This window comes from Schistocerca piceifrons, chromosome 1 (assembly GCF_021461385.2).
Source record: "Schistocerca piceifrons isolate TAMUIC-IGC-003096 chromosome 1, iqSchPice1.1, whole genome shotgun sequence".
Classification (NCBI taxonomy): Eukaryota; Metazoa; Arthropoda; class Insecta; order Orthoptera; family Acrididae; genus Schistocerca; species Schistocerca piceifrons.
The window spans coordinates 1,041,943,275-1,041,951,806 of NC_060138.1; positions in this window are offsets into that span (position 1 = coordinate 1,041,943,275).

An 8,532-nucleotide genomic window follows, 5' to 3' on the forward strand; every position below is an offset into this window, starting at 1 on the left:
ACCGAATTGGAATCCCATCAGAACCTGGCGATTTATTTATTTTCAACCCATTCAGCTGCTTCACAACCCTAGGGATGTCTATCACTACGTCCTCCATACGGGAGCCTGTACGAGACTCAAACGGCGGTATGTTTACACGATCCTCCTGCGTGAAAGATTTCACAAATGCTAAATTTAAAATTTCAGCTTTCGTTTTGCTGTCTTCCGTTGCCAGGCCAGACTGATCAGTGAGTGACTGGATGGAAGCCCTCGACCCGCTTACCGATTTTACGTAAGACCAGAATTTCCTTGGGTTTTCAGCAAGATCTTTTGCTGAGGTATGACAGTGGTAGTGGTTGAATGCTTCGCGCATCGCTCTTTTTACAGCAGCATGAATCTCTACTAACTTTTTCCTGTACTCATTCTCCCGCTCTTTCTTGTACCGCGAGTGCAACTGCCTTTGCTTCCTGAGCATTCTCCGAATTGCGCTGTTAAACCACGCTGGGTCTTTTCCGTCCGTAACCCACTTTTTCGGCACATACTTGTCCAATGCGTTATTTACAATGTGTTTAAAATTTGCCCATAATTCTTCCACGTCCATCATACCAGAAGTAAATGAAGTCGATTCATTTACTAAGTGGGATGCTAACAACTGCTTATCTGCTCTTTCTAGTAAGAATACTCTCCTAGCCTTCTTGACCGACTTTTTAACTTGTGTAACCATAGTCGTAATGACAGCATCATGATCATTATTCCCTGTCTCCACACTGACACCGTCGATGAGGTCTGGTCTGTTCGTGGCTACCAGATCTAAAATATTTCCATTACGCGTTGGCTGTCGATTTAGCTGCTCAAGACAGTTTTCGGATAATGCGTTCAGAAGTAATTCACACGACGGCTTGTCTGTACCAACTGTAATGAATCCATAGACATCCCAGTCTAGACTAGGTAGGTTGAAGTCGCCTCCGACTAATATAGCATGATCCGGGTACTTCTGCAATACAGAATGTAGACTCCCTTTGAATGATTCTAGAACTGTCACGGTGGAACCTGGTGGCCGGTAATAACACCCCACAATTAACTTTATTTCCCCTAGCCGTGTGTTAAACGTGTCCAGATAGCTTCACAATCACACTCTACTTCGACCTCAGTAGACACAATATTTTTGTCAACTGTAATGAAGACACCACCCCCTACGGTGTCTAATCTGTCTTTCCAATACACGTTCCAACTCTCACTAAATATTTCAGAACTTCCTATCTCAGGGTTCATCCAGGTCTCAGTCCCGAGAATAATTTGCGCGCCACACGCTTCCTGGAGGGCAGTAAATTCAGGAACTTTATTCCGAACACTCTGAAAATTTACTGCTAATATCTTGATAGCTGAAGTGTCTTTACACTGAGCGCGTCCTGATTTCCCTGTCGACTGGTGAGTGTTCATCAGGACACCTCGCACTACTGCCTAGCCTAAAAAAACCCCATGTGCACGCCACAAGTACTCTGCTACCCGAGTAGCCGCTTGCTTTGTGTAGCGCACCCCTGACCTATCTTGGGGCGTCTTACAATTCCCCACCCAATAGCGCAAGTCTAGAAATCTGCAGCCAGGGCCGTCACACAGTCGACGAAGCCTCTGGTTGAGACCCTCCACTCGGCTCCAAACCAAAGGACCCCGATCCACTCTGGGAACGATGTTGCAAATAGAGAGCTCTGCTTGCACCCCGCGTGCGAGGCCAGCGGTCTTCACCAAATCCGCCAACCGCCTGTACGAACTGAGTATCGCCTCAGAACCCAAGCGACAGGCATCATTGGTGCCAACGTGAGCAACTACTTTTAGACGACTGCACCCCGTACGCTCGATAGCCGCAGGCAAGGCCGCCCCCACATCTTGGATGAGGAATGCCGGACATTTGCCACACCGGACATTTGCCACACTTGCCCCTTCGCCAGGTAGCTTGAGTAGCGATCCCTCAGGTAAGGGACGCCCTTCCCCGCACTACCTCTGTCCGCTTTCAAACCACCATCTTACTCGATACAACCAGTACGTAAGGGACCTTCTTCTTCGTCATCTTGGCCAAGTACAGAGCTTCTTTTCCGAAATCGTAATATTTATAACTTTTGGGAAACGGAAGAAATGCCGACGATTATGTCAGTATGTAATTAGTTCTGCCAAGTATAAATATAGATTCCTCTGTCTGTACGGTAGCTTCCTTTCACGCTTACTGATTGCGATAGAAAAAGTCCATCGGCATGGGAGCAACAAGAAAGGAACGATGTAACGAGAACGCGAATGTACGCTAATCATTTCTTTTTGATCACTGCATTTGTGCCTACTTTAATTACTACAAGTGCACACCCAAAAGACAATAGGGAAAGAATAAATGGGTATGTGAATGTTTGAAAAGAAGAACGACATACTCCATATTAATTTACTCTCCAAAAACATTAGTTAATAAATTGTAGCGGGACAATGTTCAAAACATAACTGAAAACACGTTTACTAAATAGAGATAAGAACATCTATGATTGACATGGCATCTAAAGTCGATTTATAATTTTAAAATGTTAGAAATATGGAAATGAAGTAATACAGACTGCTATGCTTGTAACGTACGTTGTTGTTCTACATTATTTAGCTCTGGTATTTACAGTCACAGAGAAAGCATCTTAGGTTTTGGAGGAAAAAGCCTTAATTGTAATTATCTGCACTACAACAGAAACAAGAAGGACAACTTAAGGAAAAATAATGTAAGCTCACAATCGACTTTGAAGCAGATAGTTCCTGTGACTTAGTAAGGGCAGAGGTTTCATTCGACAGCCGGAATAAATTAATAACTGGCGCCTTTTACCGACCCCCTGTCTCAGATGAAACAGTTGCTGAACTTGAGTCTCATCACCCTACTCATACAATTATAGTTGGCAGTTACTTCAATCTACCTTCCGCATGTTGACAAAAATACATTTTCATATCATACTGTAAATAGAAAACAACTTCCATAATTGTTCTAAATGCTTTTTAAAAAAATTATTTTTAACGGTTAGTTGACGAGGCCATTCAAATTGTAAATGGTTACGAAAACACACTTGACCTCTTAGCCACAAATAATCCTGAGCATCACGACGGATACAGGGATTAGTAAACAAGCATTCGTAGCGAGGCTCACTTCCGTAACAAAGAAATTCACCAAAACTAAACGCGAAATATATCTACTTATAAAAGCAGCTAAAAATTCGGGTGACGTCTTTCTAAGAGATAGTCTCCAATCCTTCCAAATGATGTAAATGAAGACCACATGTGGCTTAAGTTCAAAGAAATAGTATCAACAGCACTCGAGATATTCATATCAAATAAATTAATAAGAGACGGAACTGATCCCCCATGGTACACAAAACACGACAGAAACCTGTTGCTGGAGCACCGCAAAAGGCACGTATAGTTTAGACAAACGCAAAACCTCCAAGATTGGTGAAGTATTACTGAGGCTTGAAATTTGGTGCGGATTTCAATGCGAGATGCATTTAATAGTTTCCACAACGAAACTCGCTCTAGAAATGTGGCGGAAAATCCAAAGAGACACTGGTCCCATGTGAAGTAAACCAGCGGAATGGCTCAGTAAGTACCTTTACTGCGCGACAGCGACGGTTATGTTACTGACGACAGTGCCACTAAAGTGGGGTTAGCAAATGCATTTTCTGAAATACCTCCACCAAAGAAGACGAAGTAAATATTCCAGAGTTCGAAATGAGCACAGCTGCAAACATAATTTAGAAGTAGATATTCCTGGTGTTGCAAAGCAACTGAAATTACACTGTCAGTGACAGAGGAAATGATCAAATATCTTTTCAAAAAGTCTCTAATGTATAACAAAAGTAGGTCTAATACATTTGTTTCTGATGCTCTTTAGTAACAATTAATTTTCAGTAGTAAGCTCCTTGCTTTTACTGACCTGTTTAAAGATAATCAACAATTTAGTAAGAAATTTTAATTTTTAAAGGACTATATCTAAATGTACTTAAGTAGATTTACATCTACTATAAATGTTTGCAGCTAAACTTAAATAAAAAATATTTGATGTGCCAAAATTGTCAACCTTAGGATCAGATCAGTTTGGGAATAATTTTAGGTTCAATTCAAATGTTCAGTTCCCATTTTCTTTTACAAAACCGCATACTATCAGTTTAATAAACCATGATATTTTAGGTGATAGTTGCGATTCTGAAGCTTCAGAAAATTATTTTAGAAATCACAATTATTTAATAGTATGGGCATAATATTGGAAGGTAGAAAAAAGTTATCTTAACGTGACAACAATAGGGATACTTTTGTGAGGCTTGAAACACTTTTTAATTTTTACATTAAAGACTGATTTGCATCACATTTTGCACAGGCTTTGGACCGTGAAAATGATAAATGACCATCTACCATTCTGGCGTGTGTAAAATCAGCCTAAACACGCTGAACTAATGCACACTCTATTTACAATTACAACTTAATATTAGCTCCTATAATGCTGCTTCAATGTTTTAATAATTATCTCAGTAATCTGCGAGGACTCAGTGGTCCTCATAGTTTTTAATACATTATTTTTAACGTGTTTTAGTCCAGTTTCTGAATGTGAGCAATGACTTTCAAGCAAGGCCTAATGTTGCCAGTCTCTTCATAATTCTTTACGATTCTCTCTATCCTGTCGTTCAGCTTCAAGTACTTCTTCTTCCTCTTCTTACCTTCAAGATTCATTTACAATTTCATGTACATGCAGTTTGTAAGCTCTGCTTCCTTTTTCAAGCACTCCACCAAATAGTTGATTCTAGAGTGAGGGTTTCCAATAATACTATTTATTTTGTTGTGTCACCCTTCAACAGTATTCGTCGTTCGGTGCCTTTTTCCGTAACAGTCCCACATTTCTATTGCGATATCCTCATTCTCCAGCCAGTTATCCACAAAGTAGTCAAAAAATTGAGAGAATCTTCCGTTATCAGGAGCTTCTGCATGAATCTCAATCCATCCATTGCTTACGTCCTCCGGTTTTACAACTGTCAGCTCTGCACACACGCTGACGTGAAGTCTTAAATCCTCGTTCTAGCGGTACTTCTCAGTTAGACCGAGAACTCGAATTCTTCTGCATAAAGTCTTCTTCATATGGAAATAGAATCCATTTCTTTCAGTTGTGGGAAAAACTTGACGAATGGCCGATATCGCAGCTGCCTCAAAGTCCACCTTTACTTGTTTAGGACACCACTCAGAGACTGCCTGTTTTATCAGACGAAACAGACGAACATGTGTGTCTTTCTCCTTACTAGGGAGCAGTGCAAATACGGTAGGAAGAATGTTTGTTTATTTAATCGGGCCTCCTAAGTCTATGTGTATGGTGTAGATCTGTGCAAACTGCTTGCTGCATCTCTTAAATGTTCCATCCATAAAAAAATGGGAACATGTTTTTAAACTTTCTTTTCCTTTGCTTCCACTAAAAATCATTATTCTCACCTCTGATCTATCGTCTTCCAGAATAAAACTACTGCCATCTCACATTTTTAATATATCTTCATGAAGATTAGTTTCATAAGAGTTCTTAGGCTATTGTTGGTTCCCCTGCTCTTGACTCCATCGACGACGAATGGTTCTCTTCATAGATTCTGAATTAGGCATCATTGAAACAAAGTCATAAACCTTATTATGTAGATTTCCCATTTCATCCGCGAATATCTCCGATAACTGTGTAGTTTCTTCTCGAGACCTTCTCTTCGCCCTTTCCACTTGCTTTCTCACTTTCAGAGCCGCATCGTCAGGTGGTCCACAGAAATGTTCTAATACGTTCAACACTTCTCGTTCAAAACTTCTCCGTTCCTCGAAAGAAGCTTTCCCTTGCAGTGATCCGCTTTTCGGCGTAAGCACATCCACGTAACAACACCTTCTTTAGATTCCCTCTGTTTATAAGATACGCGTAACCTTTGTAATGAGCAGGAGGCCTGCCCTTGTTCGTTGTAATAACTTCCATACTGATGGTCACGTTAGGAACTTCGAAAGCAAACTGGGCGGGCGGGTGAGGGGGAGGAGGAGGAGGAGGGGGAGACAACGGACCCGATCCTTCGGAGCAGGTAAAATCGTGGCAAATGTCCGCCGTGGCAAATGTCCGGACACCTTGGATGAGGTCCCCCGGCAGACAACCCGAGTGCACGTTGGAATTCTTTCCAGCCCTGTACCCTATTTCCCTAAGGGGCTCCATCACCCGCCTAACGTTGGAGCTCCCAATAACCAGCAAGCGTTTGCCCCCGTGTGCCTGCTCGGGCTCTGCTGAAGGAGCGGCCACCTGCCCACTGACAGGACGAACGGGCGAGGCCAGCCGGACAGCCTCCACATTGACCCTCCGCCTCGAGCGACACGAACGCGTTGCAGTCCGCCACTCACCCTGAGGTAAGGGCGGCCCCAACGCGCCGGGTACACTACAAGGTGCCTAGGCGGCTGAGTCAGCAGACGCAGCAAGCGACACCTGGGGTGTCTCAAGCGACGCGCCAGACCCTCCGCCGTCGCTGCACCTCGAGGCAGCAGCCCGAAGGCGGCTGACCGTGCCCAACAGCACGCTCAGCTGCTCGCGAACCGCGGCCAGTTCCTCCTGCGCCCGCACGTAGCACGCACCCACCCTATCCATCCTACTGCTAATATCTAAAGACTCCGCGAATTTGTGCTCTACGGCTATCAATAAGCAATATTACTCCTCTCAAATACGAGAATACGCAAGGATTTTATGTAATTAGATATGCAAGTGCGCAAACACTCGGAAAGAAATTAAGAATCAAACTACAAAACAAATATGAAAGCTAAATATGCGACTCGCTACTGCACTGCTGCTGCACTGATACTTCACCAGCGGCTGCTCAAGGCTAGCCATTGGTTTCCTGATTATTCCGTTCGCCATTAACTATTGTGTGTTCTCTCACTTTGTATACAACTAACGTGAATCAACAGTTATTAATGTTGGTGCCTACTTTCCGCATTCCGTTCATCTGCAACTCATCCTGCTGACCACGTCAGACCAGTTGCCCTACACGAAGATGATAGGCGCCAAACCCTTTCTGTACTCAACCCACGCCACCTGTCCGTCAGAGATGCGTAAGGACGAGATTCGATACTCGGCAACAGAAAAATTCCTGGACCAGTTGAGAGGTGGCATGCCTTTATGATGCACAAAGTGACTTGCCCCCTCTCTTATTTATATCTCACTCTGAGTAATTCGATATGGGGAAGTATAGCCGAGTATTGTCATTACAAGGCTAGTATTATGAACTCAGAAGGTATGAACATTTTCCTCTCTAATTGCATGCAGTGAAAAGTTGCTATTCCTTCACACACGGACTTCCCACGCAACATCTCTCGTCACCCATGGGGTCCGGTGACAGGCGGGTTCTGCTGATCTTGAAAGGGTTAAGCCGACGGGTGTGAGGGAGTCGAGTGGATGCGGTCCAGACGCCGATATTGTTACAAGAGCGGGAGCGACGCGCTCACGGGGGCCTGAAGGAGCGGCTGGGGTTAGAGATTCCGTTCCTTTGGAGAAACTTAGTGAAAACACTTTCTAACGGGCTACCAGCGAGGCGTGAGAATGACTTGTGTGTGCCAGGCAGTCTCAGCGGGCAAATTCCCTCGTTTTCTGCAAAATCATAACTGTGATTGGCTTGCTCAGGGGATAGCTCCGTGACGTAGCAAAATCGCTGCAGAAATTGGCGCCATTTATCTCCATTCGTGGATTAGTAGCGCTTCAGCAAAAGAGTGAAATTTTCCGCCAGTTTTCGAGTTTCTGATTGGCACGTTTAACCACGGCCACTGTGGTGGGGGCGGTAATGTTCTGTGTTTGGCTTGTACGGATGCTCTTGAGAGGGTCGGCTCTCGCCTTTCGGTCGGAGTAAGATACAAGACTGAGCTCTCGCTGCTCTGGACAACCTGCCTTCCGTTGGCTGTCTAACATACTTTCGTTTAATTGTAACTGTTTGACAAAGTTGCTGAAGCTTCGACTTCAACGTGACTTTCCGAGTACAGTTGGTAACTGAGCGTTCTGCGTACAAGCGGCCTATGTTGTCCCTCTTGAGCAGTTTTGGCTGAAGTTGACTGTATCGGGGTTATTGTGTGACTTCGCTTGTTAAAATCAATCACTGTACCGTCACTGATTGTGTGGCGAGCCTTCTTTGTCTCCCTCAGGTTGGTTGGTTGTTTTGGGGAAGAAGATCAGACAGAGTGGTCATCAGTCTCATCGGATTAGGGAAGGATGGGGAAGGAAGTTGGCCGTGCCCTTTCAGAGGAACCATCCTGGCATTTGCCTGGAGTGATTTAGGGAAATCACGGAAAACCTAAATTAGGATGGCCGGACGCGGGATTGAACCGTTGTCCTCCCGAATGCGAGTCCAGTGTCTAACCACTGCGCCACCTCGCTCGGTGTCTCCCTCAGAGGCACATTTGTATTGCTAGGAAGTCTTTAGACTGGAACAACGAGACCAGGATAATTTGTTTCGGGCTATACTCGTGACATTATCCTCACCACGACGGGACGTCGAAGCAACCAGCCATTGC